The following is a 24,719-nucleotide window of genomic DNA, read 5'->3' as shown; positions in this document are numbered from 1 at the left end:
TATTTTGTTTATATAGGAACCCAGGGCATTCAAGCTACCTTGTCTTATGGCCTCCCATTCATTATTTTAGCAAAAGTTATCAAGAATAGTATCTGTAGTGTAGAATTTTATGTCTATAATTTTCACATGGAAGCATTGTTAGTGGCTTGGTGCAGATTCAGAGGAAGATGCAGAAGAAAATCATGATTCCCAAGGAAAATTCCACTGCTTTAAATAGTAATTCAGAAAGCAGATGCATAATTCTGTATGCTATTTTAACCTTTAGAATTTTATTCCAAACTATAACATCAATGTTTATCAAGAGAGAGAAGACAGCTAAATTGACAGGTAATACCTGGGTGACCTTTCTTTATCATGTTTTTTAGTTTTAATAAATTCTTTTAGCTGAAGTGTAATAACAATTTTTCCTTTAAAATAAATATGAAGAATGTCTTCAACATAAAGATGTAATAAAAACTTCAGATTTCATGTCCATGATCTCTCAGAGGTCTTCTGAAACCTTCATTTTGAGTCTATGAAGCATGGCATACCAATAAAGTCACCAACTAACTACACCTGCCCAAGCCAAACTTTCTTCTTAATGCTTCTCTGTCTCTCTTTTACTTTGTATAATATTAAATATTGGAAATTCTGGTTTATAATAATAGATTTCACTTTTTATTGTGAGGTTTTCCTATCTTTTCTGAATTTGATGGTTTAATAATGTTCTTTTTTCTACTGCTCTTCTTAATAGATCTTCTATTGATTTCCCCCTCCTTCCTATGGCCATGAACTACAGAGCAGAGAAAAGAGATGGGAGACTAGACACAGAGACTAGTTTCTAATCTTGGTTGTGCCATCAATCAGACATGTAACTTTAGTAAATAGAATTAAGAGTTTGGAGGACGCAGGTAATGAAAAAACTTAGATCTGTGGAATTAAATAATTTGTCCAATTATAAAAAACTGAAAGAACATCAGAAATTGAAGTTGTTATTCTTATCCTCGTTTCATAAATCAATCAATCATGGCTTTCATTTCCATACTTTTTTTTTTCTTTTCTTTTCTTTTCATCTTTTTTTTATTGTAAACAAATTAGATACATGTTGTTTCTCTGTTTGTATATGGAGTAAAGGCATACCATTTGTGTAATCATAAATTTACATAGGATAATGTTGTTTGATTCATTCTGCTATTTTTTCCTTCCCCCCCACCCCTCCCACCCCTCTTTTCCCTCTAGACAGTTCTTCCTTCCTCCATTCTTGCCCCCCTCCTTAACCCTAACCCTAAACCTAACCCTAACCCTAATGCTAACCCCTCCCACCTCCCATTATATGTCATCATCCACTTATCAGCGAGATCATTTGTCCTTTGGTTTTTTGAGATTGGCTTATCTCACTTAGCATGATATTCTCCAATTTCATCCATTTGCCTGCAAATGCCATAATTTTATCATTCTTTATGGCTGAGTAATATTCCATTGTATATATATGCCACAGTTTCTTTATCCATTCATCAACTGAAGGACATCTAGGTTGGTTCCACAATCTGGCTATGGTGAATTGAGCAGCAATGAACATTGAGGTGGCTGTATCTTTGTAATATGCTGATTTTAAGTCCTTTGGGTATAGGCCAAGGAGTGGGATAGCTGGGTCAAATGGTGGTTCCATTCCAAGCTTTCTGATGAATCTCCATACTGCTTTCCAGAGTGGCTGCACTACTTTGCAACCCCACCAGCAATGTATGAGTGTACCTTTTTCCCCACATCCTTGCCAACACCTATTTTTGCTTGTGTTCTTGATAATCACTATTCTAATTGGAGTGAGATGGAATCTTAGGGTAGTTTTGATTTGCATTTCTTTTATTACTAGAGATGTTATACATTTTTTCATATATCTGTTGATTACTTGTAGATCTTCTTCTGTGAAGTGTCTGTTCATTTCCTTAGCCCATTTGTTGATTGGATTATTTGTATTCTTGGTGTAGAGTTTTTCGAGTTCTTTATATATTCTGGAAATTAGCGCTCTATCTGAAGTATGAGTGGCAAAGATTTTCTCCCACTCTGTAGGCTCTCTCTTCACATTACTGATAGTTTCCTTTGCTGAGAGAAAGCTTTTTAGTTTGAATCTATCTCAGTTGTTGATTCTTGCTTTTATTTCTTGTGCTATGGGAGTCCAAAAAAATAAAATACTTGGGAATCAATCTCACAAAAGAGGTGAAAGACATCTACAATGAGAACTACAGAACACTAAAGAAAGAAATTAAAGAACACCTTAGAAGATGGAAAGATCTCCCATGTTCTTGGATAGGAAGAATTAATATTGTCAAAATGGCCATACTACCTAAAGTGCTATACAGATTCAATGCAATTCCAATTAAAATCCCAATGATGTACCTTACAGAAATAGAGCAAGCAATCATGAAATTCATCTGGAAGAATAACAAACCCAGAAGAGCTAAAGTAATCCTTAGCAGAAAGAGCGAAGCAGGGGGTATCACAATACCAGATCTTCAACTCTACTACAAAGCAATAGTAACAAAAACAGCATAGTATTGGTACCAAAATAGACAGGTTGATCAATGGTACAGAATAGAAGACACAGACACGAACCCAAATAAATACAATTTTCTCATACTAGACAAAGGGGCCAAAAATATGCAATGGAGAAAAGATAGCCTCTTCAACAAATGGTGCTGGGAAAACTGGAAATCCATATGCAACAGAATGAAATTAAACCCCTATCTCTCACCCTGCACAAATCTCAACTCAAAATGGATCAAGGACCTCGGAATCAAACCAGAGACCCTGCATCTTATAGTAGAAAAAGTAGGTCCAGAGCTTCAACATGTCGGCTTAGGACCAGACTTCCTTAACAGGACTCCATACTTCTTAAATAATAAAGATTGCTTAATTCCTAAATGCAGATGAGACCTCTTTCTCTTGCTTTGACCAGTGAGGGGAGTCACATCTTCTCTCCTACCAGACCTAGCAGATTCTCTCCCTTAGCCATGGATTTAAGGATCTCTGCGTACTAGCTAACAAAGAATCCTGTTTGTTCTCTGAGTTACCAAAGCTAGTAAGAGTTCCTGGGCTGTGCATTTTTTTTTAATATTGCCTAAGCCTGAAGTTGCTCATCAGTTGGGCACGTGATGGGCAGTGTCAGTGAGTACCCCTGAGCAATTCTGTGTCTAGCACGAGCTGCTCCTGCCCTCAACATCCATGATGCTTCTGTAATGCAGCAGCCTTCAGTCTCTTCTGCTCTGATTTCACTTCAGTATTATGAAAGAAAGCAGCACATTTGACTGGAATGGTGGAACAGGTTTCCTTTAGTAAATTCTTCCTGCCCCTCTCCATCCCTTGTCCCCTCTCCTTTTTCCCTTCTGGAGCAGAGCTGTTCCTGTTGCCTCTGGCTGCCCTATGAACCTTCTGCCCATTATATTCAATTACCACAATTTCTATATCCCTCATCATTGAAAATTAGAAATCATATTCCCTAAATCTCAGCTAAATGGTGGAAGAAAAACAATTTAATTACATTAACCCACATTATTCATTCATTCAATTTGCATTTCTTGAGAGAGATCATAATTGAGATATTCAACTAAAATTTCTCACATCAATGTCAGATATGGAACGTTGTGTGACATCGATGAATGTAAATGGTTTTTACAAACTAAGGAGAGATCTAGAGTTATCCATATCCCATAAGTGTTGTCAACTTTTAAATAACTCAGTGGGGTGTGGAGGAAAAGGAAGAAAGGAGCATATATTGGAAAAGAGAAATTTATCTCATTCCTACCCTTCAGGCTACCCTCCTCAAGCCTATAAAGAACCAGGGAGAAGCCAGGCGCAGTGACATTAAGCAACTCAGTGAGACCCTGTCTCTAAATAAAATACAAAATAAGGTTCGGAATGTGGCTCAGAGGTGGAATGCCCTGAGTTCAATCCGAGGTACCAAAAAAAAGAAAAAAGCCAGGAGAGCAGAGGGTGAAAAGTGGTTATAAATCAACTTTCTCTCCCAATAGAGAGATAAGAGTTTTATCAAATTCCCTTTAAACCACTATGCACTTTGTTGCTATAACCCATGGGATAGTCCCAGACTCAAAAGTAAGGAGTACAGTGGTCTGGACAGGTGAATCAGAAGAAATTCTTTATGTGAAAAGAACTAGATCATCTTTCATCTTCATGTCTCCAGCAGGGGCAAGCATGGTGTTTTATGTAAAATTGATCATTGATGGATTGATTTTCTACTGTAGGAATTAATGAGGCCTAATTAGCCATAGAACCGTCATCTCTGACCATCCCACCCCCAGTGCAGCCTACAATAACCCCTCAATGAAAGACAGAGATGGATACCACTCTGCTACTAGGTTCTACTTATGCTGGGAGCAGCCAGGAGCAGAAGCTTCATTCCTAATCAAGAAGCACACAGTGGCCCCTGGGGCTCTTGATTATGACCTCTGAATAATTTCAGCATCTCCCCAGTTTCCCTTTCCCTTTATTCAGCAGTCTCCAGTGTGTATTGGTTGCCCTGAAAAGAAGCCTAATGACAGTTGCCTTTATAAGCAGATTTCCATGCTGCGGAAACTGCTCATAGCTCAGTAATAATTACGAACAGGATATGCTTTATTGTAGTCATGCTGACTACAATACTAAGCCCCTTTCACATTTCTCAGTCATAACTTTTTGTTAATTTCAAGGAGATTGGTTTAAGCCTAATTAAGAATGCTGGTTATAGCTCCTTTTTTCAGAAAATGATCTATAAAGCAGCAGTAACAACATTTCAAAGGTAGAAACTATCCTAAAAGAAGTGCTTTTGAACAGAGTTCAAAAAAAGAAAGAAAGAAAAGGTGTGCTGTTTAAGAGCAAGAACAAGTGTTACATTTATATTTCAATGATTTATATTAGGACTTGACACCATCCATTAATGCAACACATTTTGTTCACTGAAAATTTTGAACACAAAAGCTTAGAAAGAGTAATTGTGATGATCCAAATATAGCTACTTTAGTATTTTTAAACAATTCCACTTTAGATCACATTCATGTATACCTTCACTTACTCATGAGCTGCCAGATTTTATTAAAATAACATCAGCTATTCAAAAATGGAACGTCAGTATAATGTTAAGCAACATAAGGTACTAACCTTTGTGTACTTTTTTATAATGATTTTGTACCTTTAAGTAGAAAATGATTGCAAAAAATTACCTCTTTCAAACGTAGTAAAATGTTCCCACTTTAAAATTATTTTGGTAATGCTAGAAAGGAAATGCATTTCTAAAATATAATAAATACTTTCTGGATTTTGAGTCTGAACTTCTGTGAAGCCATCTGAGTGGCAGGCTCTTTATCCCAAAAGGAGCAGCTACCTGGTGGCAGGGCAATTTTTGGTGCACACTGGCCTCGAGTAATGGAGAAGCCTCAATGATTGCCACATAGCCCTAGTCATCAGGGTGTAGGTGTAGGGTTTCTAGCTCCTTTATATTTTACATATTCTTAATAAATGCAAACATTCTGAACTTCAGAACCTGAACTCTGAACTAATCATCTAAGATACTGAAATGAAGAGTATTTTTCAAATCACTTACTGTAAAATTCAAGAAGCTTTAAGCAACTGATTTGTAGTGTTTTATTTTGTTTTGAAGTCCTGGGGATTGAACCGAGGGCCTCACCCATGCAAGGCAAGCGCTCTACCACTGAGCTACAGCCCCAGCACAGTGTTTATTTTTAAAGTGCTCTATTTCTCTTAGTAGTATGCTTCAGGAAAAGAGGTAAACATCCACAAATGATGATATAGTATTACGATTTTATAATCAAAAGAGAGAGTAGACTAAGTCTTTAAAAATCTCCTACTTCTAGGAATAAATAAGATCTTATAAATACTTTTCATAGTTCTCACCCTTAAAATCCCTCCAACCAGGATAGACTATGACAACTCAAAATAAAGTGTAAATTTTGCTTGATATAGATGATATATCAAATACAAAAATAGTAAAGCTAAGTAAACTACATCCATATACAATCAGTTAACAGATATGAAATACCTATAACAAAGTGCTGTATTAGAATTATTCACACTAAACAGGATATGGAATTACCTAAGTGTCATTGATGCATTAATACATAAAACATCATATAAATATATAATACAATACTATTTGGTCTTTAAAAAGAACGAATTCCTGTCATTTGCAACAAAATGGATGAACCTGGAGGATATTATGCTAAGTGAAATAATCCAAGTACAGAAAGACAAATACTAAATGATCTCACTTATATGTGGAGTATAAAAATGCTGAACAGAAGCAAAGCATGAAATGGTAGCCACAAGGGTCTGAGGTTGGAGAAAAGAAACATGATTGGAAAGATGTTAGTCAAAGAACACAAAATTTCAGTTATAAGTATTAAGTTAAAGAGATCTATTTTACATCATAATAACTATAGTTAAAAATAATATATTGTGTAAAAATTGATAAAAGATTTCAAGTATTCTCATCTCTCCCTAAAAAAAGTGTAAGAGGTACTACATGCTAGCTTGACTTAACAATTTCACGATGTATACGTATATCAAAATGTCATTCTGTACATCATAAATATAGTTTTTAATTATTGTACTGTCCACAGCCCAGTTGTACTAGGGCAGTGGAGTAGGTTGCCAAGAGGCTAAAGAAGATACCCAGAGATGGCCCTGCGCAGGCTTGGCCAGGGCCGTGTGCACCCGCCCTCTGCTGGCTCCGCAGGTTCCTTGGTCTTCTCAACTTCTCCCCTGGCCATCGTGCGAGAGGGAGGCCAAGATGGCAGATGAAATCGCCAAGGCTCAGGTCGCCCAACCTGGCAGCGACACCATCTTCAGGAAGATCATTCGCAAGGAAATCCCCACCAAAATCATTTTCGAGGATGAGCAGTGTCTTGCTTTCCCTGACATTTCCCCTCAAGCACCAACACATTTTCTGGTGATACTCAAGAAACATAAATAGCCCAGATTTCTGCTGCAGAAGATGATGATGAAAATCTTCTTGGACATTTAATGATTGTGGCAAGAAATGTGCTGCTGATCTGGGCCTGAAGAGGGGTTATCGAATGGTGGTGAATGAAGGTGCAGATGGTGGACAGTCCGTCTATCACGTTCATCTCCATGTTCTTGGAGGTCAGCAGATGAATTGGCCTCCTGGCTAAGCTCATATTGGGGACAGTTTTCCCTTCTCTAGGCAATGATTATGTTTGCGTCTTTCAATATGTTAAGCACATGATTATTTTTGGCTGGGTCTGGAGGTATTAAGGAAATACTTTAAACATCTATACATAATAAAGACATTGTTGCATGGTGAAGAAAGAAGAAGAAGAAGAAGAAGAAGAAGAAGAAGAAGAAGAAGAAGAAGAAGAAGAAGAAGAGGAGAAGGAGGAGGAGGAGGAGGAGAAGAAGAAGAAGAAGAAGAAGAAGAAGAAGAAGAAGAAGAAGAAGAAGAAGAAGAAGAAGAAGAAGAAGAAGAAGAAGAAGAAGAAGAAGAAGAAGAAGAAGAAGAAGAAGAAACCCAGAGATGAAATGTGAGACATAAGCTTTATTGGAAAATGCCCACAGGGAGGAGACAGGTGGGAGACTGGACAGGTGCTTCACCAGAAAGTCCAGAAGGTCCACCTCCATTTCACACACAGCCTCCATGATGCATTGTCCAGTAGTAGCCAGTTGGACAAGCATCTCCTCTCTCTGGTGTTCTGTTCTACACCAGTGATCACAATGAGTGGGGAGGGTTATAGATTAGGTTACAGAAGCAGTGACATCATCAGCTCAGCTTGCTTTGTCCCATTGTATGACCTATATTCCAAGGAACTTGGTGTGCATGTAAGAAAGCAGCTTTCTACGGATGACACTAACTTGCCCTAATACCCCGTGTACGTGACAGAATGTCAGTGTCTTCCAGATTGCATGCATCTAGACATTCTGGCCCAGACTTTCTCTCATGAGGGGAACTTCAGGAACATGGCGCTTCATTGTCCTCCTTTTCTCCAAGGATGACATACTCATCAAGTACAAAAAATAAAAAAATTAACAAGAAAAGTTCACTCTGCTCAGTGCTATGAATCAATTCAAAACAAAGTATGAATAAGTCTTCAGGGAGCTTTTGATTCCATGTGAATGATAAGAGAATCAATTTATAAGATAAATTCAGGAAACAGAAAAGGCTGTGTTACTGTTATTAGTTTCATCAGATACTATGGTTTGGATATGAGGTGTCCCCCAAAAGCCCCTGTGTTGATGCAGGAGTTTAAAGGATTAGATCAGGAAAGATGTAACCTAATTAGTGGATTGATCCACTTGATGGATGAACAATTTATATGGATTACTAGGTGGTAACTGTAGCCAGGTGTGTCATGGCTGAAGGAAATGGTTCACTGGGGATGTGCCTTGGGGATTATGTATTTTGTCCTTGATTCTTCATGCTCTCTCTCCTGCATAAGCTGAGTAGCTTTCCTCTGCCATACCCTTCCACCATGATATTCTGCCTCATTTTAGACCCAGAGCAATGGAGTCAGCTGACTATGGACTGAATCTCTGAAACCATGAGCCTAAAATAAATTTTTCTCCCCTAAGTTGTTCTTGTTGTGTATTTCAGTCACAGTGATGAAAAACTAACATACCATGCCTGAATTTCTTATCCAACAAATGAAGGTAAATAATGCCTCTTCCACAGAAGCAGATGAGAAAGATATCAGGTTAATGTACATAAAATCCTTGGGGCCAAGTTTGGCACTTACTGACATTCATAAATGACAGCAACTGCTGATGGCTGAAGTTGTTGCTGCTTTTCTGCTATTGATAATCAGATCACAGTTGAATAAAGCAATCAGGAAACCTCTGTTTTACATATGATCAGAATTGAAGGAATTATATCTGAATTTTAAACAAATGAGGGGATTGGTGTGGTCTAAGGTCCTTCTTGAAAAGAGGGTGAGGGGAGGGAGAACTGTCTTGCTTTTAGGTCTGCTCAGGAGAGACCACATACCTAGGGCCTAGGGAAACTGAAGCAGGGATTCAGGATCAGCAATCTCTCCTCCTTGATCTATTGTTTTCTATTTCTTTGTTTCACCTACAAAATCTCCCCTTCCATCCATCAACCCCCAGACTTTTGTACTCAAAACTGCTGTACCAAATCCTCACTATCAGAAGTCCCAGAAAGCAAAACTTGGGGTGTGGAGTTTTCAATGATGTAGAAGAGGAAAGAACTTTTCTCTGTCCTTTGGGTTCATTAACTAGGGCCCGGCAAATTACACTGACAAAGGACAGATTAACAGGGAGGAAAGCAGACAAGTTTTATTTGATGTTTTTATGAGGCACAGAGGCCTTTCTAGAAAAGAAGTGAAGATCCATCCCCAAGAAGCAGTTAGTCCAAGAGTTGATTAACCCGTTATAATAAAGAGTAATAAATTGTGAAGGCGAAACAAGGCCAAAGGAGAGGCTTTTGAGACTTCTAAGGGCTGATGCTGTGGGAGGGTAAATACACAGAGGAGACCAGTGGGGGACAAAGGCTGTCTTAGAAAGGTTGGTTTGTGCAGTCTCAGGGCTAATTTTCCATTATGGTTGTGGCTGTAAAACTTCCCCAGAAGAGGGGATTTATGGCATTCCTTATTTCTCAGGAGCATGAAGCTCCAGGAAGGCATTTCTACATCTGGTCAATCTCAAATGTTTTCAGCTTACAATAATTCTTAAGCCAAAGTGGCCTGCTTTGGGATAACATGTCCTGATCCCCTACAATAACACTGATACATAAACAAGAGGGAGCAAAACAACTCTTCCCAAACTTAAGTGCCTGGTCCAGGCTCACCCCTCAGAATCCATATCCCCTCTGAAAAGATATGAAAAGATTCTCACGAAGATACTATTTTTTGCTGTAGGATTGTTATTTTAAGGACTTTAAAAGGAGTTTCTAAATTGTACCTATTCTAATAAAACCTGAACTTTAACATGCACGTAAAATCTTTTGGACTGACTGTTAAAGCTCTGAGTCTTGTGTGTGTGTGTGTGTGTGTGTGTGTGTTGTGTGTGTGTGTGTGTGCGCACACATACCCACACCCACACCCACATAGGCTCATGGCATTAAATACTACTGTCATTTTGGAAAAAAGGAGTGTAGAACACTCAATTTTTTTTTATTTATACAAGTTACAATCTCATCTATTTTTTTTCCTCATGATCTTAAATGGAACAATAATGCTAAATTCGTTTCTTTATGGATATTTCTGGTGCAGAAAGAAAAATCAGTGCAGGCATCAAACACAGCTTTTGGAAATTATCTTCCATGCCTAGCAGCCCCTAGACAAAGCAGAAACCAAACTTATATTAGTCATATGATACAAAAGACCACATCTAAAATCTCAGTAATTTTTAGTTCAAGTTATAGTGCTGCATGTTCAAAACAGAACAAAACGCCTTTTGTTTTTTAAAATGCTTATCACAAGTTTCATGTCAAGGCTACTGTGCATCAGGGGTAGTACAGGCATCTTTCTGTATTTCAATTTCACCAACATTTTTCTAGTTACATTAACACCCCGGATTAAACTTAAACTGCAAGTTTCTAAGGCAACAGAGATAATTGTGGCTCCTTACCCCTGTATGCTCTTTGTAAATCACATTTTTAAGGGTAATTTTTGTAACAAAACATTGTTTAAATTGTTTCAAAGTTATAGCAATTATGTTTTCAATTATAAACATCAGAGTGGAAAGAAAAGTAAAGTCTAGAACTCCAAAGCAGGATTATAATGCTGACAGCAGACAGATACAATTTTACTGGGTATCTCCTGGCTGCTTCTACTCCACATGTATATTGCTATCTATTGTATTGGTTCTGGGCAGAGTAATGGAGGCATCCACTTAAACCAAGTTTAAAACTGTCCTCACTGCACTTATCTTTCATTTAAACTGATTTCATACTGTGATATTTCAATATGCGACCATGAAAATGACCTCTTCTGTACAGCTGAGGTGGAAACCACTTATTTCTTACTGCTAATTTAATCTCATCCATTAAAACTTTGTGGTACTCATTGCATTTGACTCTAGTTTGCTTTCTATGTATTTGGTCTCATGTGATTTCCAGCAACAGGGCTGCAATCACCTCACAGTTCTACTGGAGCTGTGATCCACTTTCAAACTCATGTAGTTATTGACAGGTCTCAGTTCCTCATGGGTTGTTGAACAGAGGCCTTCTGCTTTTGCCCATGGCCTTCTCCACAGTGCAGCTCACAGCAAGGCAGTGGACTCCCCCCAGACTGAATAGACAAGGGGGAGAGAGAAAGTGAGCAGAAAGCACACCAGCCAAGAGGGCCTGACACAGAAACCTCACCTTAGAACCATTTCCTCACTTTTCCTGTATTCTCTTCATGAGATGCGTCACTAAAGTCAGGCCATACCCAACAGGAGAGAAATTAAGTCCTACTTCCACACAGTGGAATATCAAAGAATTACAGACTATTTTTTAAGCTACTTGTAATGTAGCTCAGTGACAAAGTATTTGCCTCACATTCACAAAGCCCTGGGTTCGAGCCCCAGTTCCAAAACAGAAAAGACAAAAAAAAAAAAAAAAAAAGATAATAAAAAATAAACTACCAAGCATAACTATGTGTGTTAACTATCAGTCTTTTCTGATGCTTTCATAAACTCCACGTAGCTACATAAAACTTCAGGACATTATTTGTTTTGTTCTTCTCTTGTGTTTCCTTCTTTCTTCTAGTAAGTAACTGATCAGCCCCTCATTTCCTCAAGGGATTTTTGTGGGTGATGAGAAAATAGGACTGCTCTGTAAATCATTCTGGCTTTGACCTTAGAAAACCCTACCCCTTAGAATTTTCCACAGACACCTAAAAGTGTGGGATTTTTGTGTACAAACAATATATTTGGCAGGAGAATATCATCGGGGGTGGGCAGGGAGGAAGGTTCTGGAGGCTGTGAGAAATGCTGGAAATTATACCAAGTTCGATGACCCACCTTGCAGCCCATGAGATGCTGGAGACAGGTGTGACTGTGTGACTTATCTGGAAGGTGGGACACGGGTTGCCTCACAAGTGATTCCTGTAGCCCTGGGATAGTAGAGGAAACTGAGAGAGGCTCCAGACCTGAAAGGGACAAGTAGACAAAAGCAGTGACATGTGTAAACAATGAACAAGGACAGTCCTTCCGCAGCCACCACCATCCTTTGGTTCTGTAAAAAACTATGGAAAGGTCAACCCAGCCTGGGGGTGACTGAGTTACAGAAAATGTAAAAATGATACTTCCTTCACCCTTAGGTTCTGACTGAGACCCCAGTAATTACACTCCTGTTGTAGGGATCTTTGGTCACGTCTGGTGCCAGGACCCTCCCGTCTATTATCTCAGCTGAACTTTGCTATAGTTCCTGACATAAGAAGCAACAACTTCATTTAGTACCACAAATTACGCACATGAGGGTGCAGATAAGAGGCAGGACCAGAATACAACCCTGACCTTCCCTCCAAAGACCAGAACTTTATATAAAGACAGACACAGAATATGAGCTATATAAATGCTTATTAAATATGTACCATACAGCCATGAGAACTTTTGAAGTCCAAACAGGATTCCAAATAAGTGCAACCTTACATAAATGTAGAAGGAAACTGGACTGGATGATTGTTCACAGCTAAAAGATTCCATTCTTTTTAGAGCAGTTGGCACACTTGTAACTATTTCTGCATGCCTGTCTCCCCAGTAGTCTGAAGCTCTTCAAGGGCAAAAATTGAACCATGTTTAGCTCTCTCCCCTCAACACTCAGCATACTTAAAGTCGGGTGCTCAAGATGACTTTGTTGCTATTAATTTCTGACTTCATCACTTTATAATTCCTCAAACATCATTAGGCTGTTGGAAAGGAAGGGGAAAAAAGAGACAAAATAGTAATACATATTGAAAAATAGGTATTTAGTTTTTTTGAAATACTCCCCATTAATATGAATACAAGCAATAAAAATACATAGTTTTTCATTATAAAGGTTACATAAGACAAAAACAAAGTCAACAGCATACTGAATGGAGAAAAACTGAAAGTATTTCTGTAAAAGCAGGAATAAGACAATGATATCCATTCTCATAATTTGTATTCAACGAAGTCCTCTAAACTCTAGTGAGAGTGATCAGTCAAGAGAAGGAAATTAAGGGATACAAATGGGAAAAGAAGAAGGCAACTGACCTCTATTTGCTAATGACATGATCCTACATCTAGAAGAACCAAAAAACTATACCAGAAAACTTCAAGAGCTGATAAATGAAGTCAGCAAAGTAGGATACAAGATCAACATTCATAAATCAATTGTTTTCCTATAATCCAATAATGAATATGCTTAAAAAGAAATCTGGAAAATTATCTCATTCACAATAACCTCAAAAAAAAAAAAAAAAAACAAAACAAAAAACAAAAAAACCTGGGAATAAATCTAACCAAGGAGGTGAAAGACCTCTACAATGCAAACTAGAGAACACTCAAGAAAAAAATTGAAGAAGACCTCAGAAGATGGAAAGACCTCCCATGTTATTGGATAGGCAGATTTAATATTGTCAAAACAGTCATATTACTAAAAGTGTTATACAGATTCAATGGAATCCCCTTCAAAATACTAACAACACTCTTCGCAGAATTTTTTTTTTAAAGTAGTTCTAAAATTCATTTGGTAGAATAAGAGACCCAGGCTAGCCAAAGCAATCCTGAGCAAACAGAATAATAGGGTGAACTGTAAGTATCACAGTACCAATCTCAAATTATATTATGGAGCTTTGGTACAAAAACAGCATGGTGGGGCTAGGGATATAGCTCAGTTGGTAGAGTGCCTGCCTCGCAAGCACAAGGCCCTGGGTTAAATCCCCAGCACCAAAAACCAAAAACAAAAAACAGCGTGGTACTGGCATCAAAATAGACTTGAAGGTCAATGGAATAGAGCAGAAATCACAGCGATAAACCCACAAAGGTATAGTCATTTGATACAAAAGTACTAAAAAATACGTTACAGCAAAGATAGCCTTTTATCTTTTTATTTTATTTTTTTATTTTTCACAGACTGCATTTTGATTCATTGTACACGGGTACATCATTTCATTTCTATGGTTGTACATGATGTAGATTCATACCATTCATGTAATCATACATGTACATAGGGTAATGATGTCTGTCTCATTCCACCATTTTTCCTACCCCTCCTCCCTCTCATTTCCCTCTACGTAATCTAAAGTTCCTCCATTCTCTCACCCCACGCAAAACAAACACAATCAGGAAAATGAGAAATTATACTCCACTTATATGTGATTTATCAAAGTGCATAAATGCATTTGACTGTCATATTTAACTAATTAGAACAAATTTAAAATATTTTTTAAAAAAACTAATGGTGCTGGCAAAACTGGATATTTATATGTAGAAGAATAAAATTAAATCCCCATCTGTCACCCAGTACAAAAGTCAAATCAAAGTAGATTAAATACCTAGGAATTATAACAGAAACTTTGCAACTGCTTAGAAGAAAACATAGCCTCAATACTCCAACATATTGGTGCAGGCACCAACTTCCTTAAAAGATCCCTATAGGTCAAGAAACAAAACAAAAACAAAAAAGAAAAAAATACAAATTACCAATAAATAAGTAAATGAAAAAATGTTCAACATCTCTAACAATCAGGAAAATGCATATCAAAACTACATTGAGCTTTCATCTCATTCCAATTAGAATGGCAATTATTAAGAATTCAAATAATAAATTCTGGCAAGGATATTGAGGAAAAGATACAGTCATACATTGTTGGCAGGTCTGCAAATTAGTATAGTCACTTTGGAAAGCAGAATGGAGATTCTTCAAAAGACTACAAAGAGAACCATCATATGACCAGGTAGCCCACTCCTCCATATGTATCCAAAATAACTAAAATCAACATATTGGAGTGATAAGGCACATCAATGTTCATAGCAGTGCATTCACAATAGCTAAGTGTGCCCATCAGTAGATGCATGCACAGAGAAAATGTTTCAGATATATCATACACACACACACACACACACACACACACACACACACACACACATGCATGCACACATAGTGGAGTTTTACTCAGCCATAGAGAAGAATGGAATTATGTGGAATTATGGCATCTGCTGGTAAATGGATGAAACTGGAGCACAGCATGCTAAGTGAAATAAAGCAGACTCATAGAGTCAAGGGTCAAAAGTTTTCTCTCACGTACAGAAGTGAGAGGAAAATAAGGGGGAAAAGGGAAGCAGGCAGATCCCACAAAAATAGAGGGGAGATCAGTAGAGTAGAAGAAGACGGTAGAGTGGGAGGAAGGAGAGACAGGGTGCCACAGCTGCATCTCAGTGCAGCAGTTAGCTCAGGAAAAATCACTGGGCAAGGGGCAATGGTGGTTGAGAAAAGACAAACAGACACACATAGAGAGAAAAAGCTGGGGCCAGGTGGATCATCACCCCCTGATAGAGGGTGAATGACACAGAGTTAGTACAGCAAGTCTATTATATAGGTTTTTATCAAAAGGTTATTTGTGGGAAAGTTTCAGCAAAATAGGCAATCTGAAGGATGCAGGACTGGTGAGACATTAAGGTTATCTTGTTATGCTCAGAATTCTCTATGCCCAGGAGTTAGCACCTAATCTCAAGGTCTCAATTGATACAGTTCCATGTCTTTGCACGTACAGCTCACCATAGCAACTGAGCCATTCTGACCTGTATCTTTGTACAGGAAGTTACCAGCACAATGCAGCCATGAGGCAATCTGAGACCATGATTCAAATCACTGCTTTCCACAACAGGGAAAGGGAGGAACTCCAGAATGAAAGAGAAAAAATTACACTATGGACATATATGAATATACCACAATGAATTCCATTTGTTTGTGTATCTATAAAGCAATAATTTAAATAACAATAAATAAATAGAAGAAAGACCAATAAATAGAGGGAAGGAGAAGGGAAGAGAAAGAGGAAGCAATGGGAAAAGAAAAGGAACAAATTCTACTCCATGCATAGATGATTATGTCAAACAAACCCCACTATTATGGATAACTATAATGCACTAATAAAAACATTTCTAAAATTTTTTTTTTGCATTCTATGAACTGGAAATTATTATCTCCTTTAATTCTGATATTTGATTTACTAGAACATATTCTCTTCACTTATCAGATAAGTTTGAGTTTGCTGTATATTAAAAGAGAAATTGATGAGAGATGTTATAAATATAGAATGGAGATATACATGTGATAAATATAGAGTAAGGGTTCTAGTTGATAAAATGTAGAGCAAAATGGCGTTCATTCTATCAATTCTGTCACATTTCAGTAAAATAGCAATTAACCACAATCCAACTTCATTTAGTGTTATTGTTGTTAGCTCATTTTACTTTCACAGAAAAATCTTTCTTTCTCTCTCCTCACTCCCCTCTCCCCCATCCCCAATCCCCTTTTCTGGCATACACACACACACACACACACACACACACACACATGCATGAGGACTAAAAAGATTTTTTTTTCTTTAATTTTCTTCTGATTACAAGAGTATATGTTCTGAGAGCCAAAAAATGTTAAAAGTTCAAGAAAGTCAAAGAAGAGAAGAAAAAAAACCCATAATTATCCAGAGATAGACATTTCTAACCTTTCTCCTATACTAGTTGAAATGACATAGTATATATAATTTTGTATCCTGATTGACACCATAGTATATGTTTTCTCCCTTCATTAAGAAAAAGCAAGAAAGTTAGAGGCATAAAGGAAATAATTTATTGACACATTTATTCAGTCAGAAAAGAAAATAAATTTGAATACCTTGGTTTCCAGAGCATGCAGTCACATTTTCATGTAAAGTCAATTGCATTTAGTTCTGCTTAACTCAACTGTTAACAGAATGCCAAGTATATGACAGATAATAAGAAAAGGATTTATAAAGTACTGACTCTGACCTCAAAGAACTAAAGAATTTAGTTGAAAACACAAAATTTTAGAACATCTAAAATTAAATAAAAATGTGATGCAATATATAATCAGGAATCTGTAGAATACAGACTTCAACTGCCAGGAAAGCGCATGGGTTTTAGTCTCAAAAGGGCTTGAATCTATGGTAACCATAAAATCACAAGTGTAACCACAAGCCAGTCATGACAGAACATTCATCTAGGACCATTCTACAAATCTACTGTTCCGTTCTACAAATCTACTTAAAGAAGTATGTAAGCAATTGGGGGACAAGAATAGGCAAAGCCCTCCTGAATATCACAGTAGGGATAGGGCCACTGGGAGATTATCATCTAATTTCTTCTTACCTGCACCTCTTCCATTAATTAGCACATGCAAAACAGGTTGAATATGCATGCAAAACTGGATTGCAAGCAAAGAGTAAAATCACGCATTCGTGATTGCATAATTGAAAATATGCAAAAAATATGCCCCTATTAGGGATTCCATTTAAGTACATTCACTAACCCCAAAGTTAATGCAGATCCGTATTCCTTAACTTAGAATGAAAATATGTGGTCTATTCAGAACTCAGAATGCTTTTCAATCTTTCTTAAAAGCACGAAAAATATTTTTAAATTATTTTAAATAGCCAAAAAGAAATATTTTTTAAAAAAATTCTTGGAGAAATAAAAAACAAAATCAATGTAAAAACTAAAGAATTGAAAACTATCTCGAACAAATGCTATATTTGACAGTTAACTACTATAGTTATTGTCTAGTCATACAATTAAACTAAAAATACCTCACATTTAATATGAGCATCAACAGAGGCAGAAAAAAATACACTTAATATGTTTTCTTTTTGTTTCCAGCTTTCTAAGCTCCCTGCTGTGTTTAAGTCAAATACTAGGTCTAGGGCACATTAAGAATTACAGCAGTACTTAATATCCCTGTGCAATACAGGCAAGATTTTTTTCTTGCTTAATATTCCTTACAAACTGTAACTTCCATGAAGTTAAAGTACGTTACACTGTAACATTTAGCATCAAGTCATGGCCTTAGCAAATGAAAAATCATGCCATTGCGTAATGTCTAGAAATGCAACATGAACGTATTAGTAATGAATCTTATTTTAAATCATGAGTAATTGCTACAAATTTCCTTTACACAGTATTATCACCTAAAAGCACAGGAAAAATAAGATCACCCAGAGACTCCATAGCCAAAGAGAAAACTATAAATTGAATTACGTTTATGGTATTTATCTATTTTTAATGTAAATGTTCAGCCTTCTTGTCTTACAAAGACCATTGGAAAAGATATTTGAGTGAATAGGGCAAGAGATTCAATATTTTTATTGGGTCATTAATTTTGAAATGAGCAAAACTTCTGAGCTGTCCCGGTAGAGTTTTTTCTGCAGGGTGGGCTGCCATGCCGACAGCCCATTAAATCTGCATCTGCTCAGAAACTGCAACTCCTCAAACCAACAGGATATCAAGTAGAAGGAGACAAGTCGACACTCCAGAGGGGCAGTTCCCACAATGCCGTTTGTTCAAACAGCAACACCAAGTGTAGCATCTGTGCATTTTATTTTTCCTAGCATTTTATTAGCTCAGAGAATCAAATTGACAGGAAATAGGGCTGGGGAGCAGACACCCTCATCTCAGTATTGCAGGGTCACCCTGGAGATGGATGAGCATGCCAAGGTGCTTCCACAAGGTCAGAAGGTGTATACATCAATTTGGCGCCCAGCCATGCATCTTTTGTTGCAAGGATGAATTTTAAAACCTGCCTAGAGACTTTATCCTTAGGATTTAAAATAAGAATGAACTTTTAAACATATAATACATGAATTAATCATTTTCAGAATCATTTGATCTCCTCAACGGATTGAAAAGATGCACTGCCTATATGGAAGAAGAGCCACAAGGCACAGAAAACCACTGAGATTAAAAGAGAATTAGAATTAGGTGACAAAGGATGACTAGAGAAGAATTTTAAGGAAACAAGATTAAAATATAACCAAAACTTATCTTTGTGTCAGTAAAAAGCAGAACTTGCACAGAAAAAAAAAAAAAAAAAAAAAAAGCAAATCTGTGATCTGGAGAACAAACTTTAGATTTCCCAGAATGCAAAGGAGAGGGAGAAAGAAATTAGAGGATAATAGTTATTTGGAACATAGAAATAAGAAAATTACTATCACAAGCAGTGAAAATATAAACAACTTGTTTGAAATATATAAAATACTTAAAAACGGAGATTGAAGTTTACCTACATCTAGACTAAATCGAGTGCTATATCCATAGTAAAAATTTTAATTACTGCCGTATAATTAAACCAAATTGTTTATGATTCTCAACCTTTACCACACTCAGCTGTTGCCTTGCTTGTAACATCCAATTGTTCATCTTGGACAGGGATGGATTTCAAGCCAGATGTTCAACCCTCTCTGATTAGCTAGGATTTCACTGCAAAATGCTTTTCTCAATCCTGACATAATGTTCATCAATCAATAGGTGGAACATTGCAGGGAAAAGGAGCAATCCAAGTTATCATCATCTTCTGGAAAAATGACTGAGCTTTAGTCTTACTATAGTTCAGAAAACCCACTACAGCCAGATGCCACTGCATAAGCAATGTGCACTTTTGGAACAGTGTATTGAACCTATTCAGCTGAGGGGTGATAGGGATATCACACCTGATCATGGCAGCATAGGTGCCTTCCATGACATTAGGTAATAGTCTTGCATAGAAATCCTTAATAAGCACATTGGGATGTAAAGGCAACTTGGTACTTTAGTTTCAATATCAGAATCCAAATGATGGTCATGGGACTATTGAACTATTGGACTGAAAAACCAAGGGAATTAAAAGTCTTAAGAAATCAAGCAAAAATTATGCACTGTTTACAAATATACAAAAAAATCTGAAGTAAGCAGTTCCCTAGCAACATCAATTGGCAAGTCTTTGGAGCAATTCTACAGCATTTCAATGAAAAGATTATAAAATAAAAATGTCCAAAAAGACATCCTCAGGTACAAAAAGTCTACATGGGTAGAAAAATTCTTGAAAAAATTAGAGTAGTACTTAGCCAAGATGAATTAAAAATCATAACACTCAACTAATAACCCAACTATATAAAAGGGCTCTTAAGTCTTACTTAGTATGAATTTCAAACTTAGAAAAACAAAAATTGATATGTCATGACCAATTACTGGGTACATTGGCCATATGTTAATAAAATCTGAAAGTAGCTGTCCATTTGGATGATTGGGCATTGCTTTTAGCTAAACCAACAATGAAAATAAAAACTGACTCACATTCCTAGAATCTAAAATTTAGGGAATTTTCTAAAATAAATGAATATGTGATTCTCAAAAAAAGAAGAAAAAAGAAAGAAAAACAATTAGACAAGTATTAACAGGAGTATTCAATAGACCAAGGACAAATCTTCATAGAGTAAGACTTTCTCAACTGTTTCTCTTCTGCTTCGGATTTTTACCCAAAATTCCAGAGTTCTATCACACACCCAAAGTTATCTCCCACTATTTTTGATGATGATGTAAAATACTACTTGATGAAGTTGGATTCCAGCTCCTGTTAATAGCAGGTAAGTACAGGTATAACACTGGACAAGAACAAACAACTAAATCACAAGTTTCTTCTCTCCAAACTCTGTCTACTCTCCTCCTCAATACACATCTTCAGAGGTTGGAGAGAAAGTGGAAACCATTCTCATTGCCAAGCAACCTAGAAATATTTTCTATTTCTTTAAAATTCATCTTTAATGAATCGTTGACTTTTTCTAACTCTGAAAGATAATTATATTATGTCACAAGCTCCTCTGCCAAACATCCATCAAAATTTTACTCCCCCACTCATTATGCCAAAAGAATCACTTTTTAGTGTATGCTTCCAAAAACATAAAAATATTCCAAGAAAAAAGGTTATAATTAAAAATTACCAAAATATCAATAGTGGTTATCTCTGGATGAATTGTAGATTATGTTTATGTTCTTTACTTTCCAAGTATTCAATAATAATACTCATTTTATAACAGAAAAAGTCATTTTAAAATCAATTTATGCAATTTTACATGGCATAGTATAACAATTATTTTAGAATATATAGCAAAATATCTAGACCCCAATAAACACACACCTGCAGAAATGTTAATAGTAATTATCTTGTGGTAATAAATTATGAATCAACTCTACCTCTTGTGTATTTTTTGAAATTTTATATAATGATAAAAAAACGATTTAATAACAAAATACTTTCTTATAAAACTCAAGGGCACAGAATCACTTTGAGAAACATATATTCATCCACACCTGTAAAATATTTATTGTGTTTTACTGCTATTTCACTTTTGGAATTTAATAGACTATAAGGCACACTAGATAAGCCACCTGGTACTCAATAGATATAATAAAACAAGCCAAAGCAGAGAGGTGACACGTTAGGGCTGTTTTGCCACGCTGCATGTGCCACAAGAGAGCAAGGACTGCTTTAATTACCAGTCATTTGAATTTCTGATAGATATTATAGCAAAATTTAAATCTTGTTCATTTACTTTGGCAGCTTGACAACGGGCTCATTTAAAATACTTTGAGGGAATTGCAAATTTCCCATGCTTCGATTTGGGGTGAGATGGCATTATTCATAGAAAAGCATGTAATGGAATTCAGGGCTGGGTATTAATTAGTCAGAAAATATTTTTAACCCATCAGAAGCCTGTGTTATGATTTTTATGTTTGGAAGAAATGACACAAAGAAAAAAAAATCAGTTATAAACTTATAAAAATTCAAACATGGCACAGCACCCATATTTACAACATTTTTTATCTAAAATTTTATCAATGGAAAACTTTTAATTATAAGATAAATGTTGATTTATACTGACCCTTTCCAAAAATCTTCCAAAATTCTCTTGTCTAATATTGAAAGCAGTGCAGTTTCTTTAAAAATCAATTGTTTTCAGTGTTAGAATGTAAACTCTACAAACACTAAAAATTTCCTTTTCTTCCTTTCCCCTCCATCCAGACTCCCAGTTCTGCTCCATGAACATCTGAAATACTGAATGAGCTCCACTTCTTAAGAGTGAGGCAGAGGCGAGGCCCAAGCCAACTCAAAAAACAAGATCACAGTGTGAAAAAAATTTGAAGGTATATTTCCCTCCCTCCCCCGCTTTTCGTTTCCGGCGCTCCCGCCTTCTCTCCGCAGCGACTCCTCTCGGAGCCTGTGGGGGGGCAGGGAGGGAGGGAGGCGGGGTGTAGGAATTGGGGTTCCCGGGAGCACCAGCTGCAGCACCACTTCCGGAAAGTTCAGGAGCCCTGGAAAGGAGAAAGAATAAGACGACAGGAGGAAGAGAGAGAGAGGGTAGAATGGAAGAATCTCACTTCAATTCTAACCCATACTTTTGCCCTTCTATCCCCACGGTCTCGGGACAGATTGAGAACACAATGTTCATCAGTAAGATGAAGGATCAGCTGTTGCCAGAGAAGGGCTGTGGGCTGGCTCCACCTGGTTACCGCACCTTGCTGACAGTGTCTGCCTCAGTGTCCCTGCCCTCAGGCATCAGCATGGACACAGAGTCCAAGTCAGACGAGCTGACCCCACACAGCCAGGCATCCGGTACCCAGAATATTATGGTGGCCCCTAAGCCGTCTACAGGACTGATGGCTGCTGGTCCTGGTTTGGTAATCACACCCCCCTCAGGCTTTCTTGTGACCACAGCCTCATCAGCTCAGACCTTTTCCATTTCGGCTCCTGTGATTGTCTCCACTCTTCCCCTGGCTCACAAGCCCTGCAGGTGGTCCCTGACCTCTCCAAGAGGGTAGCATCAACCCTAACCGAGGAAGGAGGTGGAGGTGGTGGTGGAGGTGGCAATGTGGCTCCTAAGTGCCCTCGGCCCCCCACCCCCCGCCAGGGCTGCAAGAAGAAGCGAATGCTGGAATCAGGGCTACCTGAGATGAATGACCCTTATGTCTTCTCCCCTGAGGATGATGATGACCACCAGAAAGACTGCAAAACCTACGGGAGCTAAGGGAACTGTGGCTCAGGACATGGACAGAGCCTTGGGTTCATGGATTCAGTTCCCGGCTCCACCACGAACTTGCTGTGTGACCCTGGGTGCCGGATGTGCTCGCTGACATTCTACTCAAAGTCGGAGATGCAGATCCACTCCAAGTCACACACCTTGAGACCAAGCCCCACAAGTGCCCACATTGTTCCCAGTCCTTCGCCAACAGCTTCCACCTGGCCCGGCACATCCGTATACACTGAGGAGCCAAGCACTAGAGTTGCAACTTCTGTGAGAAAGCCTTCCGCCAGCTCTCCCACCTCCAGCAGCACACCCGGATCCACACCGGTGATAGACCATACAAATGTGCACACCCAGGCTGTGAGAAAGCCTTCACACAACTCTCCAACCTGCAGTCCCCAGACGGCAGCACAACAAAGATAAACCCTTCAAGTGCCACAGCTGTCATCGGCGTACACAGATGCAGCTTCCCTAGAGGTGCACCTATCTACGCCGACGGTGAAGCTCGCCAAGGTGTACCCCTGCACTATCTGTAGTTGGGCATATACATCGGAAACATACCTTATGAAAGGTATGCGCAAACACGACCTCCCGATCTCCAGCAACAAGTACAGGCAGCGGCGGCAGCAGCGGCAGGAGCCCAGGCTCAAGACCAGGCCCAGGCCTCCCAGGAGCAGCGACAGCAGCCACAGTCACCACACTTCCTGTCCCCTGGGGCAGCCCCCCAGGGTGGGGGTGGTGGGGACAGCAACCCCAACCCTCCACCCCAGTGTTCCTTTGACCTGACCCCCTATAAGACGGCAGAGCATCATAAGGACATCTGCCTCACTGTCACCACCAGCACCATCCAGGTGGAGCACCTGGCCAGCTCTTAGAGATCCGTGCTGCCACCCATTGGGAATATGAGAAAGTAGTTCTGGTTTCTTCTTTCTCCAACTCCTCTTGGGAAAAGTCCTCTTCTGTGACAAGCCTTGGCACCATCTGTTTGGGCCTCAGGCACAGCTTTCCTTTAATAGATACCATCATTATTTTCAACTCTTCTTCAAAAGGAACATCAGCCCTCCTGATTTGCCAAGGATACTGAGCTGATTGGGCCATCCAGCAGCGCCCCCACCCACTTTTAAAGCTTTTAAAATTTGGGGTTGGTGCTCAAGGGAAGGATTTGCTGTGACCTCATGGAAACTTATCTGTTGTGGGCACTTACCCTCTCCCTCATCCTCAAAGTTCAGGCTGAAAGAAGACTAGAGGCTGGTTCTCTCAGATAACAGAGAAGGGAGCTCCAAATGTAACCAGCCTCCTGTCCTATGCTTGCCTGCAAAAGAATAGAGGTGGTTTTTTGTTTGTTTGTTTGTTTGTTTTGCATACCCCAACCCCTGAGAGCCATTTTCTTCTCCTACATGGTCTCACTTCACTTCCTACCTACTGCTGACAGAAGAAGATTTAGGTGGGGATTATACCTCCTTTAATTTATAAGGGGACAAGGGCTGAGATGTGGTCCCCAAGGGACCAGAGATTCCCCAGGTGGTCAAGGGTAGCTTAGAAGTGTGGGTTATGGTTTCCCTCAGAACCTTTCCCCCTTCTCTGCCAATGAAGGCCCTGTACTCTGTCTCCCTGTCCCATCCCGCAAGGAGCTGTGAGAACTTTGTGTTCTCTATGAAACCCCAGAACAAATGTGTTGCAGAGAAGGGAATGTTCAGGGTAAACACAAAGGGCTGGACTTAGCTCCCTAGGTGCCACATT

General features: G+C 38.4%; 2 pseudogenes; both read left to right on the top strand.

The window, feature by feature from the left end:
* Window positions 1–6,775: 6,775 nt before the first annotated feature.
* On the top strand, window positions 6,776–7,157 carry LOC124989695 (adenosine 5'-monophosphoramidase HINT1-like; annotated as a pseudogene).
* Window positions 7,158–22,187: 15,030 nt separating this feature from the next.
* On the top strand, window positions 22,188–23,985 carry LOC124989003 (zinc finger protein 384-like; annotated as a pseudogene).
* The last annotated feature ends 734 nt before the right edge of the window (window positions 23,986–24,719 follow it).

Source organism: Sciurus carolinensis, chromosome 7, assembly GCF_902686445.1.
Source record: "Sciurus carolinensis chromosome 7, mSciCar1.2, whole genome shotgun sequence".
Classification (NCBI taxonomy): Eukaryota; Metazoa; Chordata; class Mammalia; order Rodentia; family Sciuridae; genus Sciurus; species Sciurus carolinensis.
Note: the sequence above shows the minus strand (reverse complement) of the source record. Positions and strands in the feature narration are given on the sequence as shown.